The 24596-nt window shown below is 37.7% G+C and overlaps 1 protein-coding gene and 1 pseudogene across 2 annotated transcripts in view; both read right to left on the reverse strand.

The window, feature by feature from the left end:
• The window catches only part of MTHFD2L (methylenetetrahydrofolate dehydrogenase (NADP+ dependent) 2 like), a 128506-nt gene that overhangs the window by 21745 nt on the left and 82165 nt on the right, over positions 1–24596 (reverse strand). The window lies entirely within an intron of this gene.
• Positions 15210–24596, reverse strand: part of LOC105887007 — an 11278-nt pseudogene continuing 1891 nt past the window's right edge.

A 24596-nucleotide genomic window follows, 5' to 3' on the forward strand; every position in this document is an offset into this window, starting at 1 on the left:
TAATATAAATTCTTACATAATGTAACAGCATTAAAATCTGTTTAAATATTTTGTCAAAAAAGACATATGCCATTAGGATAGACGGTCAGAATTTTCCTTTGATGAATGCTGACAATGAATGACTTCAAGGGACCATTTCCTGTGAGCTTTACTTACTGTTACAATTCCTTGGTCCCAATCTTCAATTCTTATACACCTTGAAGACATAGGCATTTCATGTGAGAAACAAAACCATCTACCCGCATATAGCTCACTGTAGATGTTAATATGATTTTACTTTCCCACTGTCTTCGTCAACATGACTTTCTTAGACCAGGAAACTCTTGCTCAGAAAGTTGAAAGTAATTTTGTCTCAGGAACTTACCAAAAACCTCACTTAATGAACATCAGATCTTTTGGCTGCCAGTGGACTGAGAACAGCTGTTTAATCCACCCAAGATATTTCCAAATCCTCTCATTGGCATGTCCCCCACTTCTAAACTTTCATATTACGATCCTTACCCAATTCCAATCAACCCCAATATGAAAATAAATTCCCAAATCACAAAAATATCCCAATGTTGCCATCCTACCCCAAGATGTTACTAAACTAGCTGTCCTGGGGAAAAGTACCTGATTTGTAGAATTTGATGAGTCTGTTGTATAAACAGTCCTGACACGACTTACTTCAAGCTACCAATGTGGCTCCACTGAACATGGAATGTGGGACAGAAAGATGCACAAAATCCACCTTCCCAGGAGACGGAGACGGAGCTGGCCCTGCGCACCCCTGCTCCTTCCCGTCATGCGGCAGCAGCCATGGACTCGCCCGCACCTGACGATGTTGGGAACCTGTAAAGTTCCAGTCGAGAGCTTCTCCCGGCTGTGACCTACGACCTCAGCTTAGAGAGCAAGAGCACTCCCAGACCTCAGGCCTCCTGCAGGGACAGGGCGCTGCTCTTTCTCTGACCACATAGGTTTCTGGTTGAGTTTGACCTCTGATTTCTTTTAAGTGAAGCTCCCCATATACTGAATTTATTTTGTATTCTATAAATAAGGAGCCCTGTTAAGAAATCTTTTGCTTATCTGATCAGATTTGAAAAATTTGTCCTTCCTAGAAAACAGTTTTATCCCCAACAACATAAATTTTCACTGCCCCTGTCATTTGTTGTATCTCTTACCACCAACGACACTGTTTTCCCCTGTCCCTTCATCTGCTGTGATCTCTAAAAAAGAAAAGTTCAGAGGAAGGAAAAGGGCATAAACAGACAAACCCATTCCTCAAACTGACCTCGAAACTCACAAGTTCAGACTCTGAACTTTGGGGAATTCTACAGAAAAACTTCCTTAGGCCGTTTATCAAGTCTTAGGGGCAATGTGCTCAGTCCTAGCTGTGAAATCTCCCATTGCGACTGCGAGGAACTGCAGATTAGCCACACTTGCAGCTGGAAGCCACCCAGCCATGAGGCTGAGGGGCTGCGCCAGGGCACACGGGCCACTCCTAGACCCTGGGGATCTGCCTCTGTCTGAGCCTGAGACTGCTCCTCCTCCGACAGACTCCTGCTCTGTGGACGAGTTTATACCAGAACCCACGTTCTATTACTTATTATCTTCCTAAATGACATGATTTCACCAAAGATAATTTGAAATTATGATAGCATTTTCAGGATTTTTGATTTGAACAAAAGTGCTCATTTGAGACGTAACTAGGAACCAAAAGGAATAAAATTTCAAATACCCAAGAGCCTGCATTTTTAATATATCCAAAATACTCAGATTCCAAAATCATTCCCTTAAAAGATTCTTGGCTAAGGCTAAAAAAACCAAAAAATGGTAAAATACACAATCTTTTTTAGATTCCTCCAAATCTCAACATAAACCTAGTGGTCCTCACCCTTTCCTCCCAGCCTGCTTCTCTGTCTGCTTTCTGCAGGCTCCTCGCCCTCCTGGCTGACCAGGAATCCCCCACCTGCGACTACCTCATAGAGCTAATCCCTTCAGAATAGAGAGAAACCCTCACTCTTGATTAGATAAGACCTAGTCTCATTCTGAGCTGAAAGCCATCACTGAAATTTTCCCCAAACCTAGCCAGCTTAGAGTTTACGAAGGAATTAGGAATAGTTCCAGAATTCTGTAGTCCATAAAATATCATATCTACATCTATTAGTTCCTATGCTCAAAGGCAAAAGAACTGAATGGAAAGACAGGCTTCAAAGATGCTGAACTGCATAAGAAGTCAGATTTAGAAAGCTATAGATTTTGGATGTCTTTGAAAGGTGTCCCCAAAAGCATTTCTGTTAACACAGGTTGCACTCTGATTCAGTCCAGCCTATAAGCGCAGACAGGATCAATCCACTGGCAGAGGTCAGGGTTAGGCTACTTAGCGACTTTTGACAGCACTGAGAAGTAAATCCAGACACAGACAAAGCCCCACTTTTGAAAGGCTCACTTTTTGTGAATGATCTCAAGCCAGAAATAGAAGTGTTAACACAGAAGAAAAACCAGATGGGAAACAGCCCATTGGCAGACCGCTAGCACCCTGATGAACGCATTGAAAGGGACTCACAGAGAAAACAATTAGATATTACTAATGATTAAACCCGAAGAGGGAGTCACGTGGTAGAGACAGACATTTTTTGCTACTGTAAACATAAGAAACACTGGGAAACACACACATACACAGAGGAGCTGACAGGCATAAAAATGAAAGTGCTTTAGAGAAAAATCAAATGCCCAACTTCTCATTTCACACTCAAGTGCACCAAGAGAAAGTTCTCACACTATTGCAGGCAGCCTTTTGGTGGATACAGGCACTACCTTGTTGGCGGGAAAGTGTGCTGTCCGCATTCAACACCTCCCTTGGAAAAAAAACAGACTAGGCACATGGTCGTCTTCCCTAATATCCCCAGACCTTCTCCGTCCAAGCCCAGAAGCACAGTCCGCTCTGTGTCCCTGCACCTGCCAGCTAGATACTCTGGAAGCTGAACTGTGACATTAGTGGTGACCTGATGGTCTCATTCTCAGAATCCCTTTCCACACCCTGTGCATACGAGGTGGCAGCGAATTTGGACACTGACTTAGACTTAACTATGACCTTAGAGTTCAAATCAGGCCGGAGCTGAAGACTCCACAGAGGTGCCAGAGTTTTTGTGGGTAAAATTCTGAAGATACTGGAAGGATTATTGGGCTGAACTTACCCAGCTTCAGATTGATCTTTTTAAGCCTCTAAATTTATATAATATCCTCTTAAACCACCCGCTAACCTTACAACTATCAGAGTATGAACGGATTCTTAAAACATCATCCTCCTAGTCAAAAACAAAGAGAAAGGAAAAACTCCAGTGGGCAGAGAGAGAGATTTTCAGGACCGTCGGGTTCCAAAGCCCCTGGCTTCTCTGTAGTGGCAAACTCACGTTCTATTTGATCTTTATGTCTCCTAGGGCTACACATTTCACGTTCTAGATACGCATTTTGTTTTCTTTATTATCTCTTTAGATCTAAGTGATCTATACTTATTAGCCATCTTCTGGAAATGACAACACACCTTCACACCCTAGGAGTTCACTAAGGAAGCTTCACACTTTTCACAAGTCTTTAACCTGGATGTAAAAAATTTTAAATTTTTCTGTAATTCCACTGCTAGGCCAGTGAGGATTAGAGGGAGAATGTGTTTCAGAAGATATGAATCAGACTCTGCATTTGAAGTTTCTAACATTTCAAAGGACTTTATATTATGCTTGGCCATCAGCAGGTACATTCCTGATGTACCTACATAATAAGAAACATTACGCCTGTTACTAGCTATTACATTTTCCAGAAACTTTGGCTATTGCAAATTCACCTTTTGATATTTAGTAGTTTTCAGAACTCCTAAGGTTTCCAATAGGACATATCAACTCTAAATTCTGGGTCATTCAGAAACGTGAAATCGAGTTTTTATATACTTATGTCATTAAAAAACATCCTGTCTTACAAATATGTATTAAAGCCCAAAGCAGGTTTATAGAGATAAGCTTGTTATGTTGTTTTCCCCAAAACTAATCCATCCCTGAACTTCTGGTAGAAGAAAATGTTTGTGATTAATGCAGAATTTTAAAATTAGTTGAGATAATTATAGTAGAGTAAAATATTCTCATCAGTAAATCTAGTAAAAAGATTGCTGTTCTGGGTAAAAATCTCTTTGATTAATAGACAAACCAATGAATGATCGACATAGAATCACACTATTTCAAGGGTTATATCTCAGATAACTGCAATTGGTCTCATAATTCCTTAGACATATGACAAATATGTCACCAATGTTATTTAAGCAAGAGTGTACAGAACAAAGGTCGGATTTAAAAAAGATGGCAGTATCTAATGTGAACAGAGTGCTAGGCTACCCCAGGGAAGCTAAGAGCTCCCTAATGTGAAAAGGTGGCCCTTCCCTCTTCAAGTGAGGTTATACCCTTATTCTCACCAATCAGAACCCCAACCAAGTATTTTTATATGTTTATTTGACAACCTCAGAATTGAGTTCACATAAATTTAAAAAAGTGTAATCCCTTCCCTGTGGATCCTATCATAGTCATCTGTAAGTCTTTGTGCAACAGCTCAGTCAAGGCATCCTGATAAAAGAAAACCCTGTATTTATACATCACTTTAATTAGTAGAGTTCAAAGGGCTGTGTAAACATTATCTAATTAAACTTCACAACAATTCAGTGAAGCAAGAAAAGGTTTACCCATTATCCTCATTCACAGAAGAGAGATTTCTGAGGTGCTGAGACGCTAAATGATTTCTTAGTTTCATAATGGTGAGTCAGAGGTGAGGCTGGGAACAGAACTAGAACTCTAATTCAGATATAAAAGTAACAGGATGGAGATGCTTATTCAGGCGGGTCACTCCTTTAGCTGGAAGTCATCTTACTACATTAATAGTGAGAGTAAGTGGAATGGAATTCATATGAATGTGTAAGTTTCTTCCTACACTAGAACAACTTTCTTTAGCATTATTTCTTGGTGGAAGGTAATTTGATGGCTAAACGCATCTTAACTAAATATAGGGCCTGTGTTAGTGACAAGAGTACTTCAGCGTCCTCTCCTGAGGAACCTTCTGTTATTTCTAGGAATCCTTAAGAACTGTTTACAAACCAGTGGGCCAGTGGCGGCAATCACAGAGTATGTCTTGTTCTTCCTCTTTTCCCTGGTTTGAATCCTATCTGATACCTGTATGCCTGAGACATCTGTTGTGAGAATAATGTCAAGGACTCTGTCTGAATGGCCCCACAGCTACAAATCCTCAGAGCACCAGAATGGTGCCAGGTTCCTAACACAGCTTATGGCCAGCAGGACCTACCCTGTGCCACGTTTTATCATGTAGGTGATAGAATCCCTTTGTACTTAGAAATGCACAGGATTATCTAATAATTCCATCAGCTTCTGCCTTGAACCGTTTTCCTGCACAGCCCATGGACACATAGGGTAAGGTGACCAGACGTCCCACTTTTGAACAATTTGTCCCACATCCTGTGGTGTTTTTAAATAGTCCCGATTTTTGGAAAGAATGCATAACAAGCTAGGGGACAGCAGGAGAATGGGAAGGGAATATATGGTTTTCAGCTGCTGAAAAGGTTAATGTAACTTCATTTGGGAACGAAGAGGTTAATGTAACTTCGTTTGGAAATGAAAAGGCTAATGTAAACTCCCTACTCCCTCCCGGGCAAGGTATCAGGACAGGACTGGCTCCCTCCCTTGCTTGAGGCAAGGACAATTAGCTCAGAAGGAGCCAAACTGTCTGGAACAAACAAGTAGCCCCTCCCCCAGAGTAAGGTGACCAGATGTCCTGCTTTTGGCGGGACAGTCCTGATTTTTAACAATTTCTCCTGCATCCTGTGGAGTTTTAAAAAAGCCCAGATTTTTGGAAAGAATGGATAAGCTAGGGAACACGGGAGAACAGGAAGGGAATATATGGTTTTCGGCTGCCATGTGGCTATTTCGCCAGGATATGCATTTTATATTATTTTTGTTAATTTTATAATGTTAAACTTTAATAATAGCAAAAAATTGTTGAGAACTGATTATACAGAACTGCTTATCAAAGTTTGCATTGTTGTCAGGCCCCGCCCCCCCAATGGTGTCCCGCTTTACCAATGTTAAAATCTGGTCACCTTAATGTAGGGTTCAACTGCATGCTTCCTCTTCCTTCCTCCCACCAGTCAAACCTTTTTCTCTGCACACAAACATTTGCATTTGGGGTGTGGAAGAGCTTGGAGGTCAGTAGGGGCAATAAGCAACACTGAGTATTAAAGCCAAATAGAATGAGTTCAAATATTTTTGAACACTTAAACCCAGCTCAGTGTATAAAATGATCAAAGCAAGGAGAGACATATTAGCTGAAAAGAGAAGGGGGAAGGGAGCTTCCCAATCAGTCAAAGTCCCTTAGGTTTCTGAGAATTCAATCTGAAAACCAGTCCAGTCCCTGTGTTTTTATATAGATCTGGGAGCAGGGCAGTTTTGTTACATGGACTTATTACACAGTGGTGAAGTCTGGGCTTTCTGTGCACTCATCCCCCAAATAGTATACACTGCACCCAATAGGTAAAATTCATCCCCCATCCCCTGCCACATCTCTGATGTCTATTAAGCCACACTGAAGGCCCATGCATACCCATGTTTTAGCTCCCACTTATGAATGAGAAAATGCAAGATTTGATTTGACTTTCTGATTGAGTTACTTTACTTAAGATACTGGCCTCTGGTTTCATCCAAGTTGCTGAAAACATTTCCTTCCTTTTTATGGCTTAGTATTCCACGGTGTGCATGTGCACACACACACACACACATATTTCACATTTTATTTATCTAGTTTAGGTTAATATTGTATCTTTGCTACGGTGAATAGTGCCGAGATAAACATGAGTACAAGTAGTTTTTTATATAATTTTTTTTTCCTTTGAGTAGATACCTGGAATTGAGATTGCTGGACCAAATGATAGGTCTGTTTTTAGTTCTTTGAGGAATCTCCATACTTCTTCCCACAGAGGTTGTACTAATTTACATTCCCACCAATGGTGTACAAGGTTTCCCTTTTCTCTGAATACTCACTATCAATTGTTTTTTGCCTTTTTAATAATGGCCACTCTGGTGTAAAATGCTATCTCCTTTTTAATTTGCATTTCTCTGATGATTAGTGATGTTGACCATTTTTTCACATAGTTGTTGGACATTTTTGGAAAAACATCTGTTCATGCCCTGTAGCCCACTCTTTGGCGTGTTGTCTTAGTTCCCCATATCTGGTATCAGTCCTCTGTTGGACGCATATTTTCTTCCATGCCATAGGTCGTCTATTCACTCTACATATTTCTTTTGCTATGCAAACGCTTTGTAGTTTAAGTGCCATTTGTTTATTTTTGTTTTTGTTGCAATTTTCTTTAGGGCTTTAATCATAAATTCTTCGCCTAGGCCAATGTCCAGAAGTTTTTCCTAGGTTTTTTTCCTAAAATTTTTATAGTTTCAGGCTGTACATTTAAGTCTTTAATCCATCTTGAGTTAATTTTTGTAAATGGTGAGTGAGGGATGCAGTTTCGTTCTTCTGCATATGGTCCTCCAGTTTCTCAGGACTGTTTACTGATATCCAGTAAACTTATAATATAGCCCCTTACTGATAATATAGTCCCTTTATTGATAATATAGCCCTTCTATATTTTCTATAAAATGTGTTACATACTGCATTAAAGGCCCTGCTTCCTTATTCCACGACCCCTGTCGAACCAATTCAAACTCCCTGCCATGAGACTTTGCTATTCCTCCCATTAAAGAGGTGGGATTTCTGCACTTTGAATCTGAGTCTGGCTATTGGAGAATATTTGGTTAATGTAATAAGACAGATATGACAGCATGCCAGTTCTGAGCCTCAAGGGTCTTGTATATTTCCACCTGTCCTCTGGCACTCCCACCATCACTGCAGAGAGGTCACCTCTGGGTCTGTATTCTGGTCTTGGGATGAGCATGAGACACGCATGGAAACAGAGCGTTTCACACAGACCCAGGTTAGAGCACAGCCCACAGCAGGCAGCAGACATGTGAGTTATCCAGCTGACTCACAAACACATGAATGATTCAGTCTGAGATTAGGGGAGCCCAGCCTGGCATGTCAGTCTCCCCCCAACAAACCACACACTTGTGAGTTATAATGACAGCTGTCGTAAGCCGCTGAATTTTGGCATGGTTTGTTCCATAGCAGTAGTACAAAATACTATATTTGTTACTACAGGTCATAACTAAAATATTGAAATACACTGGTTAGAAATTCACATATATCTATTATTACATAATACATATGTAATGACTTTATTTTCCAATGGATCCCCAATATTTTCATATATGATAAAATGGGAAGTTTCTTATTAGTCCTTCATGTCATTGTACATTTGAATTCTTCATTCTTTTTTTATTATTAAATCATAGCTGTGTACATTGATGTAATCATGGAGTACAATGCGCTGGTTTTATATACAATATGAAATGTTTTCATCTAACTGTTAACATAGCCTTCACAGCATTTTCTTAGTTATTGTGTTAAGACATTTATATTCTACACCTAGTAAATTTCACATGTACCCTTAGAATTTTTCATTCTTAATGCCAAATTTACTCTTCTGTTTCTGGATTAATGCCAAATTTACTCTTCTGTTTCTGGAATAGTAAATAACAACAACAAAAAAACATAAAAGATATACAAATAACAAAAAAAATAACACAGAAGGTTGAAAAGGAAGAGAAAATCTCATGTTACCACTACTCAAACTCAACCCACATAAACACTTGGGCATATTTACTTTAAGTCTTTTTTATAAGTTTATACTTAAAAATATTAAACTATAAATCAATTGCCCTTAAAATATTAGAATTATAAAGTATCTCTCAAACTTAATTATAATTCTCATTCTCTTCCTAGATGGATGTGTATTCTTCTAATATTCTAATCATTCCTTTGTCTATCTACATTATGTACCCTTGAAAACTAATATCCATATAAAACATTGAGTTGTTTTTAAACCATGGGGATAGAATAAGGGAGAAGCACATACTAGATGTAAGTTACTTGAAATACACTAGTTCTTGGGTGGGAGTGGCAATGTGACACATGACCGATGCTGTCCCAGAGCCCCCACTGTGCTGACAGAAGATGGAGGAGAATGCACTGATTTGTTTTAGAAAAAGATGTTTTATAGAATATATTAGCAAGGAATAGACAAACATGCCAAATTGTTAGTGATCTGAAGGATCAACTCACACTCCAATTTACTAAAAATACTTGGGCTGGGCATGGTGGCTCACACCTGTAATCTCAGCTACTTGGAGGGCTGAGGCAGGAGAATCACTTGAGCCCGGGAGTTCCAGATTAGCCTGGGCAACATGTAAGACTCTGTCCAAAAATAAAAGTTACCTAGATTTTAAAAATTCATCTAAGTTTTGAAATTTCATGGCATCAATTTGGGGTTTTTTAGTTCAAAATGTTCTACTGTCTCATAGTTGTATGCAATTTTTAAATTTTCTCTTGTACCCACTACACTTCTTCAGCACTTGTATATTAATCTTTTATTATCTTAGGCTACATGAGTGACTGAATGTCACAGCTGCAGGGGCATGGAGGTGGGCCCAGAATCAGCTGTGACCTCTGGCCCTGCTGCTACACTTGCTGGAACAGTCAGGCAGTCTTGCCCAGAGCAAACCTACACTGTTGAGCCAAACAAACCACTGTGTACTCTCCCCCAAAATGGGAAATATGCCTCTGGGCCAGCAGAATGGCCACATGCTTATGATTAGGATCCAAGAAATAGTCCCATAGCACCTGAGCCCCATGCAGACATGCCCCTGGCATGCAGCCTTTCTGAGTGACTAGAAGTCTACTTCCCAGATCTGAAAATAGCCCCATAGATTATCCCTGGTACTCATGCCCACAGTGACCAAGGAGTCCTGAGAAGCATACTTGCAGGCCACCTGATTGGGGATGCTTTTGAGCTGGATGAGAAGCCTTACTATGAAATAGCTCTGTGGGCCACCCCTAGTAGACATGATCCCAGGCTAGCTGAGCAGCTGTATACCTATGTTCTAAGGTCTGGGAAACAGCCCCAAAGGCTGCCTCTTGTGGACATGCTCCACACCTGTCTCCCAAGACTATGAAACTCTATGTGGGCTACCCCCTACAGAAATGCTCTCAAGCTAGTTAAGCATCAGTGAAGTTATATCATAGGCTTAGGAAACTTCTCTGTGCCTGCCTTCAGCAGACAAGCTGCTAAGCTAGCCATGTAGCACTATATCCACATTCTGGACTGTAAAAATAGCCCTATGATCCCCTATCAGACACACGCCCAGGCCAGCTAAGCAATTATGCACCCACATCCCAAGCCAGTGACCCAGAAGGCCACTCCCAGTAGACATGCACCCCAGCTATGTGACCACATCCTAGGCCTGAGAAATAGCCCTGTGGACCATCCTCAGGAAACACCCCAAGGCCAATTGAGCAACTGTGTACCTTCATTCAGCCTAAAGAAATAGCTCCAGAGGCCATTCCAGGCAGGTCCACTCCAGGCAGGTCCACCTTAGCCTGGACAACCACTGCATACCCATACTCCTAATCAGACCAGTACCCAGTGGCCCCAACCATGTGAGCTGGACCCCAGGATGATGACTCACCACATGCACATATGGACCCCCAACCTGAGGAACAGTCCAGCAAGACCACACATGGCAATGTACTAGTATCATCACCACAAACTGTCAGCCTAGGCCACTGAGAAATTCACAAATGCATGTTGTGTATATTACAGCTGAAGAAACTATAGAGACTACATAACTACATCCATTTAGAACCAATGCTACTGCATTCCACTGAACTGACACCCAAAGGCTCATTCATACAAATAAGTCTTAAACTATGAACCCTCCTTCATAATTAGAAAAGGAATTTTTTCCACAAGATGCTTAGAAATCAGTGTAGAAACATATCAACCATGGAAAAGGAAATATGACACCAAAGAAAACAATTTTCCAGTATAGACCCTGATCATAAGGAAATATATAAAATGCCAGAAAAAAGAACACAAAAATCTTAAAGTTTAGTAAAATAAGAAACTACAGCTAGACATTGATATAGCTATTAAAAGAGAACCAAAATTAGAAATTGTAGAGCTGAAGAATGAACAAAATAAAAAATACAATTAAGAGTATCAACAGATTAGACCAAGCAGAAGAATTACTGAACTTGAAGACAAGTCCTTTAAAATAACACAAGCAGACATTAAAATTTAAATAAATAAAAGAAAAAAGGATAAAGAAGCTCTACAAGCTTTACAGGATACCATTACTCAAACAAATATTTACATTATGGGTGTTCTACGAAGAAAAGAAAAGACTGAGGAAAATATATTTAAAGAAATAATAGCAGAAAACTTCATATGTCTTGGGAGAGAGATGAATATCCAGGTCCAAGCTACTCAAAGAAAACCATATAGATTTAACCAAAACAGTGCTTGTCTAAGGAACATTATCATCAAATTGTTAAAAGTAAAAGACAAAGAATTTTAAAAGCACCAAGGTAAGTATCAAGTCACATACAAAGGAATCCCTATTATGCTAACAGAATAGTTTTTCAGCAGAAAACTTACAGGTCAGAAAATGGGAGGATATATATAAAAATTACTGAAAGAAAAAACTGTCAAGAATATATCACACAAAGCTATCCTTCAGAATTGAAGGAGAAATAAATTATTTCAGAACAAGCAAAAGCTAAACTAAAAGAATTCATCATCACTGAACTGACTTCAAAAATGCTTAAGAAGGCCTACATCAAAGAAAAATCATAATGAAAACATGAAACTATAAAATTTACTGGTACAGGCAATTACACAAAGGAGAGATAAAAACAAATCAAACCTTGTCAATACAGAAAACCACTCACATGCAAAAATGAACAATGAGAGGAAGGAAAAAAGATTTACAATATAACCAAAACACAATAAAATGACAGAACTAAGTCTTCACACATTACAAGGACCTTGGATATAAATGGATTCAATTCTCTATTTAAAGACATATAATAAAGAAACTATAATTATAAATATATGTGCACTCAACATCAGAACATCCATATATATAAAGCAATATAATTAAATACCCAGGGAAAGATAGACCCCAATATAGTAATAGTTGGGGACTTCAACAGTCCACTGTTATCTATACTAAAAATCAACCAGGAAACTGTCCCATAGAACAAATGGACCTAACATACCTTAAGAATTTATAGGTCATTTCACCACACAGCTGCAGAATACACACTCTTTTCATCAGCACATCAAACATTCTTCAGGATAGACCATATGTTAGGATGCAAAACAAGTCTCAACAATTTTTTTTAAAAAACTAAAACATATCAAGTATCTTATCTGACTGCAAAGTAATAAAATTATGCACCAAGAGGAACATTTAAAAATATACAAATATATGATAATTATAAATAAACTCTGGAATGACCAATGGATGAAGAAAGAAATTAAGAATTTTAAAGTTCCTTAAAAAATGAAAATAGAAACATAACATAAAAAAACTTATGGAACTCAGAAAAGGCAGTATTAAGGGGCAAGTTTATAGCAATAAATTCCCACAAAGAGTAGAAAAGTTTCAGACACCTTCATGATGTACCTCAAAAAACTAGAAAAAAAAAAACCCCCCAAATTATAAGAAAACAATATATTAGAGCAGAAATCAAAATTGAGATTAAAAACATAAAAGATGAGTGAAAGTTTTTAAAAGATAAACAAAGTCAACAATTTTTAACTAGACTTAGAAGGAAAACAAAGGAAAAGACCCAAGTCAATAAAATAGAAATTAAGGAAAAAACACAAAAAATGCAGAGATCACATGGATACCACAGAAATACAAAGAATTAGATACTACTATGAACAACTATAGAAGCTACCCTGAAGTATACACCAATAAATTAAAAAACTCGGGGAAAACAAATTCCTGGACATATACCACCTACCAAGATAAAACCACGAAGAAATAGAAAACCTGAATAGATTTATAACAAGTGAAGAGATTGAATCAGTAATAAGTTTTCCAACCAGGAAAATTCTACAGCCTAATGGCTTTATTGCTGAATTCTACCAAATCTCTAAAGAAGAATACAAATTCTTCTAACTATTTAAAAAAAAAATAAAACTGAAGTAGGGACAATTCTAAATCAATGATACCAAAACCAGAAAAAGACACAACACAATAAAAAAGAAAATAAAAAAGAAAGGTACTAGTCAGTATCCCTAATGACCATATATGCAAAAATCCCTCAAACTACTAGCAAACCGAATTCAACAACACATCAAAAAGATTATCCACCATGATTTAATCAGATTTATACCAGGGGTACATGGATGGGCCAATCAATAAATGTCATACATCATATCCATAGAATAAAGGACAGAAACCGTATCATCTCAACAGATGCAGAAAAATTATTTATATTCAACATACCATCATTATAAAAACTTAATAAATTAGGTATAGAAGGAAAATATCTCAATATGATAAAGTCCATATATGATAAACTCTTAATTAACATCTTATCGAACAGGATGAGCTGAAAGGATTTCCTCTGAGATCTGGAGCAAAACAAGGATGCCCACTCTCACTATTCTTTCTTCAGCATTTGAAGTCCTAGCCAGAACGATTAAACAAGAGAAAGATATAAAGGGCATCCAAACTGGGAAGAGAAAGATATAAAGGGCATCCAAACTGGGAAGGAGGAAGTCACACTGTCCCTGTTTGAAGACAGCATGATCTCATACATATAAAAACCTAGAGTCTAGCAAAAAACTCTTAGAACTCATGAGTTCTGTAAAGTTGCAGAATATGAAGTAAACATATGAAAATCAGCATTTCTATACAAGAACCGTAGCTAAGAAGGAAAGCAAGAAGGCAATCTCATTTACTATAGCTCCAAAAATAATACCTAGGAATACATTTAATCAAGTGGAAAGGCCTTTACAAGGAAAACTGCAAACCACTGATGAAAGAAATTGAAGATACAAACAAATGGAAATACATCTCACGCTCATAATTAGAATAATTCATATTGTTAAAATGGTGATATTACCTAAAGCAAACTATAAGTTAAATGCAATCTCTATCAAAATGCCAATGCCATAGTCCACAGAAACAGACTTTAAAAAACCCTGACATTTGTATGAAACCATAAAAGATTCTGAAAAGCCAAAGCAATTCTGAGCAAAAACAACAAAGCTGAAGGTATACATTACCGGACTTTAAAATATACTATAAAGGTATAGTAACCAAATCAGTATGACACTGGCATAAAAACAGACAATGACTAATGAAACACAACAGAGAAGGCAGAAACAAAACAAAACATTTTAGGGTGTCACAAAAATTCTTAAAGATCATTATTTTCGAAGAAAGTTCAATGCAAAGTATTTTTACTTTTTTTCTTTTTGCAGTTTTTGGCTGGGGCCAGGTTTAAACCCACCACCTCCAGTATATGGAGCTGGCATCCTATTGTTAGAGTCACAGGCACTGTCCTATTTTTACTTTTTTAAATTAACATAATTTAAGTGTGCTGTGGAAGTTTAACTACAGGTTTAAATGTGCCATGAGATAAAAAAAGGTTGACAAACACTGATCTAACCCATTAGAACACTTCATATATAACTATTCATAAAATATTCACTAACCATTACCAACATAATAATATAGTTATCCATCTGTCCACTCATCCACATAACAAGCACTTATTAACAGATTATGCAAAGTTCTCTTCATTTAGAAATTAAAAAACATAATATGGTTCTAAGAGCTCCACAGAGGGGCTTAGGAAGGGGGACACCTCGCCTAGCTCCTGGCAGTGAGGGATGCTCTCAGAGGTCTATGTGATTCTTGGGAGAACCTTGAAGTCCATCAGGTGAATGAGATAAAAAAAAGTTCCTCTAAACAGAGGAAAATGAGTATGCAAATGAAGCATGGACTTCCAATAAACTTGGAAGCTTTAAGGCAACTGAAGAGAGTTTGAGATGGTTAGAGTAGAGCAGGCATCCTCAAACTACGGCCCACCTAGGACATTTATCAGGCCCGCCAGGTGTTTTTGCTGCCATTGCCTGTCCTACTTAGCAGCTGACTTTTCCCGGGGCCCGCAGTCTGACCCTCCAATGGTCTGAGGGACAGTGAACTGGCTCCTTGTTTAAAAAATTTGAGGACCCCTGAAGTAGAGGATGTTTGTTGAGGAGATAAAGCTGGAGTCTGAACACAACCAACACTGGATATAAAGCATTTCATTTCCTACCATGTATTTAGAAGACAAAGGCTGGTGCACTGTAAGTGATCACATTACAGTTCAGGTGTATCTTGTATTTACAAAACACTTGGTTTCTCCATTGAAAATGTCAGAAACAGCAAGATGTTTATTTTTTTGTTTGTTTTTGTTTTTTTTTTTAGTTTAGTGCCATTTATTAAGTGATCTCAGCTGATGTTGTAGCTGCTGTGTACCAGCCTGTTATTAAAACATAAAATGCTCTTCCAACTCCTCTTGTCCAGGACAGAAGGATCTTCCAGATAGCATGCGAATAAAACAAGAGACTCTGATGATGCCAGCATCAATGATGGTGCCATCCAGAGAGGAGAGGGTCATGGAACATTCAACCGTGGCTTCCAGAGGTTTTGAAAAAGGAACCTTTGGGGGCCCAGGCTGCCTGGCATTTTGATGCTGTTGGTGCAAGTTTTGTGTTCCATAATGGTGTTGGAAGGTAGGTTAAGCACTTGCTAAAGCATATCCCGGATTTGGGCTGTGGTTGCTTGGTCGCTGGCAGCCTTATTCCATATTAAAATAATGTCCTCCTGAAAGTGAACAAAGACCACAGACCCACAGATCTCTTTTCCCACCATGAACTGTTCCCCCAACATAGCCAGGATGGGATTCCTCCAGCAACAGAAGGCCAAGCCCTTTTGAAATGGAATAATCCACTTGTCACCATTTTTATTTGCATCATCCTCCCACATGGGTTTAATTCCTTCTTTGAAGAGATGGAAGTCACTGTGCAAGTCACTGTCAGGTCCCCAGGATGTACCATGTGGCTATAAAACCTCCAGAACTGCTCCACAGAGGCAAAGGTGCCAATCTGTTTGATATTCTGTTCACAGCTGGAAGGACGGCTAGGGGTTTTCCTGGAATACCAGAAAGTGTCATTGTACTGCAGGGGGTGCTCTCCTGGTCCAGGGACAACAGTCTTCCTTTTGCTGCTGTTCTGATTCTTGTCTTCTTCCATTTTCTCCTTCTCACCATCTTTCTGTGAATTGTTTTCTTCATTCTGATCATGGTCCCCATGGTCATCATCTTTCAAGGCATCGAACTGTTCATCCTCTCACCACTGCTGTCACCACTGCCTCTGTAAGTTTTATATTACACTTAATTTTTGTAAAATCATTACTAGGGGTACTCCCAGATATGGAAAAATGAGCATGACAGAAATCCATATTATAGGCTTTATCCAACATAATATTTATCACTGGAGGAGAGAGGAGTGTGAGTAGACTTTCCTGTTCATCCTTCAGGCTGGTCTCTATATCAGGATCCTGTGCAGTCCAATTTGGGGTTGTGCAGAGGGGGAAGCCATAAAGAAATGCAAGAACTATTTACCCCCAAATTCTACAGTATGTTGGTGCTCCTTTAAAATGCAAGAACCATTTACCCCCAAATTCTACAGTATGTTGGTGCCCCTTCCATGAGGAAGGGTAAATTTTTCCCATGTGGGAACAGCACTCCATGTAGCTCTAACTTGAGGGCTCCAACATATTTAGGGTAGAATACACACCCTATGTCTGCAATGGAAACTTCATGGTCAGAATAATAGAAGCTTATCCCAAAATGCACACATGCCTGTATGTAGTACAGAGAAAGCAGGAGGAAACAAAAACACAGAACAGCATATGCTGACTAGATGTGTTAGGGAGTGTAAAAACTTACCAGAGACTCACAAAAATATTAGCAAAGGTGCCAGGCAAAATTAAAAATAATTGCTCACAAAACCGCTAAAGTGTTAATAGTAGAAAAATATCCATATAGGAAAATATTTTCATTGTTTAAACAGATATTAGCTGTATAGCTACTTTATGCCAGGTTGTAGGTGCTGGGATAAGGCAATGAGCAAGAAAAACAAAACTCCCTTCCCTAATGGAGGGTATATTCTCATAGGGAAGAGAGCTAATAAAAAGATAAATAAGTAGAAGTATAATATACTGGTAATAAGTATTTGAAACAAAAATAAAGGGCTGTTATTTTTAGACAGGATTTTCTAACATGACATTTGAATAGGGACAAAAATGAAGTTAAGAGAGTGATTATGCAAATTAGTGGTTCTCAAGCTTTTTGGACTCAGAAGTCCTTTACATTCTTAAAAATTGTTGAAAACGCTGAAGAATTTTATGTGGCTTATATCCACTGGTTTGAACACACAAGCAATTAAAATTGATAAATTGTTTAAATAATTCTTCTGAAAAATAGTAAATCCATTACATGTTAAAATACCACATTTTAAATAACTATATATTCCAAAACCAAAAAAAAATTGAGATAAGAGGCATTTTCTTACAATTTTGAAAATCTTCAATGTTCAGCTTAACAAAAGAAAGCTGTATTCTTAAATCTGCTTGTGTATTCAGCCTCACACACACAGTTAGAAAAGAGGCTATTAAAACATTCCTCCCTTATGATAATTGTAGATAGTCCTTTGATTCTATACCAAAAAACTTGACAAGTCATAGATTCTTAAAGGTTAGTTACACTGTGGGATTTGAATCCATCTCAGTGAATTCTATAATAGTCCTACTCTGTAATATTAAAACACACTGTTCTATTTAGCATTATGAATAGATATAGTGATGTCATACATTACTTATTTGGAAAATATCATTCCGTTGAGTTTTGGATATTAAAAATGTTTCATATTGTACAACTAAAAATTATACTGATTAATATCACTACTGATCTCATGAGAAAAAACATTTGTATTAAAAAACTGTTGAGCACATGGGGGCACTGCTTTTGCAAAATTCTAAGCTGCTGAAAGCAATCTTAAAAGAGAAATTTATCTCATTAGATGTCTACATCTGAAAAGACAGAAAGAAAGCACATCAGCAAACTAATGAATCATCTTAAGGAAATGGAAAAGGAAGAACAATTTAATCCCAAACCTAGCAGAAGAAATAACCAAAATTAAGTCAGAAATTAATGAAATTGAAAACAAAAGAATCATTCAGAAAATGAAACACAAAGTTGGTTCTTTTATTTATAAATAAATAAATAAAATTGATAAACTTTTGGCCAGATTAACTAGAAACAGAAAAGTAAAATCTCTAATAACCTCAATCGGAAATTAAAAGGGGAAATAAGATATCACAGAGATACAAGAGATTATCTCTGACTACTACAAGAAACTCTATGCCCAGAAATTTGAAAATGTGAAGGAAATGGATCAATACCTAGATCACACCCTTTCCCTAGACTTAACCAAGAAAAAATAGATTTCTTGAACAGACCAATTATCAAACACTGAGATTAAAGAAACAATAAAAAGTCTTCCAACAAAAAAAATGTCCTGGACCAGATGGCTTCACACCAGAATTCTATCAAACTTTCAAAGAAGAGCTGATATCCATACTGTAGAAAGTATCCCAAAACATGGAAAAGGAAGGAATCTTCCCCAACACATTCTATGAAGCAAACATCACCCTGATATTAAAACCAGTAAACAGACCCAACTAAAAAGGAGAACTCCAGACCAATGTCACTAATGAATACTGATGTAAAAATACTAAACAAATCTTAGCCACTAGATTACAGCTACATATTAAAAAATATATACATCACAATCAAGTCAGTTTCATCCCAAGGATGCAAGGCTGGTTTAACATACACAAGTCCATAAATGTAATTCACCATATTAAAAGAAGCAAAAACAAAGACCATATGATCCTCTCAATAGATGCAGAAAAAGCACTGGATAAAATTCAGCATCCTTTTCTAACAAAAACACTTAAGAATATAGGCAGAGGGGGGTACATTTCTTAAACTGATTGAAGCCATCTATGACAAACCCACAGCTAACATCATAATGAATAGAGTGAAATTGAAAGCTTTTCCACATAGAACTGGAAACAGACAAGGATGTCCACTATCATCACCACTGTCACTCAACATTGTGCTGGAAGTTCTAGCCAAGGCAATCAGGCAAAAGAAGGATATAAAAGGCATCCAAATAGGGGCAGAGGAAGTCAAACTCTCAAGCTTAGGTGATATGATCTTAGGAATCCCAGAGACTTAACCACAAGAATCCTGGAAGTGATCAAGAAATACAGTAACATCTTAGGATATAAAATCAATGCCCACAGATCAGTAGCCTCTGGATTCCCCAATAACAGCCAAGTTGAGTAACTAATCATAGACACAATTCCCTTCATGGTAGCTTCAAAGAGAATAAAATATCTAGAAATACAAAGAATTACAAAACCCTATGAAAAGAAATAGCAGAAGACATTAACAAGTGGAAGAATATAACATGCTCTTGGCTGGGAAGAATCTACATTATTAAAATGTCCATTCTACCCAAAGCAATCTACAGATTGAATGCAATTCCCATCAAAATAACAGCATCATACTTTGAATAGTTGGAAAAGATAGTTCTTCATTTCGAAAGGAACTAGCAAAACCCCCATATAGTCAAGGCTATTCTTAGTAATAAAAACAAAGCTAGACGCATCACCCTACTAAACTTTAGGTTATATTACAAGTCCTCAGTGATCAAAACAGCACAGTATTGCCATAAAAATGGAGACATAGACATATGGAACTGATAGAAAACCAAAGATGAAACCAGTCTCTTATAGCCATCTGATCTTTGATAAACCCAACAAAACTGTACACTGGGATAAAGAATCTCTATTCAACAAGTGGAGCTATGATAACTAGATAGCCACATGTAAAAGACTGAAACTTGACCTGCATCTTTCACTACTTGCAAAGATTGATTCAAGATGGATAAAAGATTTAAATTTAAGTTATGAAATGATAAAAATCCTAGAAAGAAATGTGGGAAAAACTCTTGAAGATATCAGCCTGGGGAAAGATTTTATGAAGATGAAGTCCCTGGCAATTGCCACAAAAATAAACAAATGGGACTTAATTAAACTAAAAAGCTTCTGCAAAGCTAAGGACACAACAATCAAAGCAAACAGACAACCTTCAGAATGGGAAAAGATATTTGCATATTATGAATTTCACAAAGGGTTGAACTAGAATCTACAGATAAGTCAAATTAATTTTTTTTAAAAAAAGAGCAAAGCATCCCATCTATCACTGAGCAAAAGACATGAGAAGAACCTTCTCTGAAGAAGACAGACAAATGGCCAAGAAACATGAAAAGATGCTCATGTCCCTGATTGTCAGAGAAATACAAATCAAAACTACCCTGAGATATCACCTAACCCCAGTGAGAATGGCCCACATCACAAAATCTCAAAGCTACAGATGCTGATGTGGATATGGAGAGAAGGGAACACTTTTATACTGCAGACTAATATAACCTCTTTGGAAAGAAGTATGGAGAGCCCTCAAAGAATTCAAATTAGATCTCCCATTTGATCCCACAATCCCAATACTAGGCATCTACCGAGAAGAAAAATAAATTATTTTATCATAAGGACATATGCACTACATTGTTTACAGCAGCTCAATTTACAACCACCAAGACACAGAAACAACCTAAATGCCCATCAACCCAGGAATGGAGTAACAAACTGTGGTGTATGCATACCATAGAACAGTATTCAACCATAAACAAGATGGAGACTTCACATTTTTTGTAATATCCTAGATGGAGTTGAAACAACTTCTTCTTAGAAAAGTATCACAAGAATGGAAAAGCAAACAGCCAATGTACTCAATACTAATACGAAGGCAGTAGATGATCTAATTTATAGCCTAAGAGGAGAAAAACTCATTTCAATTCTGGGGGGCAGAGGGGGTTTGGGGTGGTCCCACTGAATGGGCACAAGGACTCTAACAAATTCAGATATTATGATTTGGTTATTTTTATGCTCACATTAACCTGAAATTTACAAAAAGTAATTCTAAGTAACTGGAAATCAAACTACTCCAGGAACTTGTACAAATCCACCACAACTTGCCTGCTTTTCCTTCACAAGAAAGCACATCACTGGACACTCTGACCCACTTCCCACAAAGCCAATAGAGGGTTCTATCTCTCCACAGCAAAGACCCTCCCCCATGCTTCTGGTTTGAGTTCACACCACTTCCCAGCAGATGGGAAAGATAGTGGTGATGAATGTAACGAATGACTTCACTCTTCACCAGAGACCCCACCCCTCACAAACAGGGAGTGGCATTTTATCCCACAGGCCCAACCTTAAACGTGTAGTAATCACATAACAACAACTGGAACAAATAGTAACAAGAGATTGTTCTGTCACGTCTATAAACTAAATAGTGTTACTTCTAATTTTGGTCTTCTAAAAAGTACAAAAGCTATGTTATTAAATAGTGTTTTCAGCCAAACCTCTTGGAGTCCACTCTGATAGGTGAGGTCAGTGTACAGACCTCAGTGTATAGAAGAAAGAATAAGTGCATTGAGAGAATGGAAAAAAAACCAAACTGTTCATTGCTAAGAACTTACTAGGTAGCTCCGTTACCTTGCCTACAATCTTTGTTTTGGGAGAATTTATAGGCGCTTATAATATACTTTGCAATGCAAAGACCAAATCAAAGGCAATACATTAGTATTCATTCAGAAGAACTAAAAATACAGAGAATGAAATTCTGAACAGACCTGAAAATGAATCATGTAAATTAAAAAAATAAAATTCTTTGAGGTAGGAAATCATTCTATTTAAAACAAACAAACAAAACACCCCACCAAAACAATATGAAAATAAGCCAAATTCTTATTTTAAAGAACAAACCAAATCCATAGAAGTAGACTCAGAAAATCTTGAGACCTTTGCTCAAGTACATCAAGGGTCTGCATGGTAGAGTTCTTATCGTATCAAAACAATCTCTTCCCATGTAGCCTACGAGGAGTATGAGAGAATGATGGAGAGTAGTGAGATGACCCACAGAGCCCAGTCCTCAGAGAACTTGGGATGTGTTGCTTGGAGGAAACGCACTGCAATAAACACACAAGATGCATGCAAGGTGTGTTCTTAAAACTGGTAGAAGGAGAACAAAACTGCCAAGTCTTTCTTAACCTATTACAACACACTCTTGGAAAGCTGTGCCAGCTGAAAGTTCACTTCCTCTTGGAGGGCTCTGTGCTACCCCAACACTGACACTAGACCAAGTCCCCTTCTATGTCCACCTGTAGCCTCTTGCACTTTTTTCTCACCAGTGTTCAAATTGGTCATTACATGCACACATTGTTACTCAATTAGTGACCATTTAGAGTAGCTTATAAGCTCCGTGGGGGGAGAAACTTAAGCACATTTGTTATTCTCCCAGTGCCTGGCGAAGCTCAGGGGTTAGTAGACACACCAACTAAATGGAGGGGTGGGTAGCAGAGCTTGCGTTTGACTTTAGATGAGTGTGAAATGCCAATTCTTGGAAAAAGGCACATTAATTAGGAGAAAGGAGAAAGAAAAAGTCTCATATGAAGATAGAAAAGTCATCAAGGCTCTTATTCTGTATACTTTAACTTGCTGAAAAAGAGTTCCTGTGAAAAAGCAGTTGAATACACCTTGAGGTAACAGATAAATCCTCACAAAACAATTCAAATACTATATCACCTACAGCTGTGCTGATGCTAAGTTACTAAAAGTGACCTTCCTTCTATGGAATTACAGTGTCTATATTGTTTTCAGTAAGTTGCTTTCTTTACAAGTCAAGGTTTTAAATTGTTGTTGTATATTGTTCTAAAGAGTTGCTTTCCTTTAAAAGTCAAGGTATAATTACATTTCCATACTTGTTTATAAAGATTCTTAATCTCCTTTTGGCAATTTTAACAATTCAACTTAACTTCTAACTATCCAGTTATTTATTTTGGGTTTAAAAGAAATAAATGAACTAAAATTACTGATTTTTCCTGCATCAGTCATTATTGTTATAGTACTACGGTCTCCACGATTCCAGGAAACCTACACTATAATTAGTGAGTCATTATTTTTTGTTGATTTGTAGAAATAAAAAACCCTTTCCTTTACATAATTATTCCAGGATTAGGAGTGTAGCAACTAGTTTCCATTGAGAGTGACCTGTCTGACTCCCTAAGGTAAATGAGGCATAGCGATGGTAAGAAACATTTAACGAGGTAAGAATATTTTTACTTGATTTGTAAATTAACTCCTTGGCCAAAATCATACAAGAAATGTCCCAGAAGTTTATCCTGTTTCAGTTGGAGCAAATACTTTGATTTTTGCTGAAACAAATACAGACTTTTGCTGAATACCGGTTTAGCCAAAGTTACAGTGATAAAGGGCTAGTTTTTCCCCTTTCAATAGATGATTAGTTCCTAAGGAACCTCCGTGTCCCCAGCAAGTGCGTTTCACTCCTTGCCTTGCATTACGTATGGAGGCATCGCCGAGTTTTGTAGCAGAACTGGAATAAAGATGTAGAAATACTCTACTTAGCTAAGGAAAATGTCGAGCTTTTGCTATTTGAATATATAAATGAAATGTTATTAACAAAGTTAGAGAGTTGTAGTTAGTTCCAACTCAACAAGTTTTACAAACTTAAACACCTATTTTTCTTTTAATTTGTCCCTTTGGTTCTATTTAAAAGTTACCAAGAAAATGCAGTATGAGACCAATATAACCACAACTTAACTACAAATTCTTGAGAAACAACCATGTATACTGATCCTGTTATTTCAATTATTACAATAAGCACAAGATAAAGCAAATAAACACGAAAAATAAAAGCACACCCAACTATCTAAAACCATGGTGGCAGCCTCCAAACACAGGACACAGTCCCAGGAACGTCAGAAGATGGCACACTGGGTTCCCAGGCCTGGCTCAGCTGCTCCACGGAGTGACTCTGGGCGAGTCAGTTCACTCTCAGCCTCTGTGTGGTGTGTCTGCAAGGTAAGGACAACAACCCACAGTCCTCACAAGGCTGCTGTGAAGTTTAAATATGTTTCAGAAATGCTCAAAAAATATTAGTCATTATTATAATAACTGAGCATTATAAACACTGATAAAGAAAACAAGCCCAAACTAAAAATCTCTATCCAAAGATTTTATGTTTGCTACCCACCATTAAATTTTTAAAAGTAACATCCCATGATACTCAAAAATATGAGACTATTTATTTAGTCATACAGAAAAGGTTTTTAAACATCCCTTCAAAAAGTAGTATAAAGGAAATAAATTTAAAACTAAGATAGGTTTTCTAAGGTTTAAAATACTCATATAGGAATAAGAAATGAATTTGTCCCCATTTATCATCAACCTTAGTTCAGATTTGTCCTTGACAGATAATGGTATGTTAGCGCAGGTGCTTGGGGACATCTGGAGTGTTCTGTGGGCTGGAGATCAGAACAGAGGTCAGCAACACCGGGGTTT

This window comes from Otolemur garnettii, unplaced genomic scaffold (genome assembly GCF_000181295.1).
Source record: "Otolemur garnettii isolate 467f Iridium unplaced genomic scaffold, OtoGar3 scaffold00039, whole genome shotgun sequence".
NCBI lineage: Eukaryota > Metazoa > Chordata > Mammalia > Primates > Galagidae > Otolemur > Otolemur garnettii.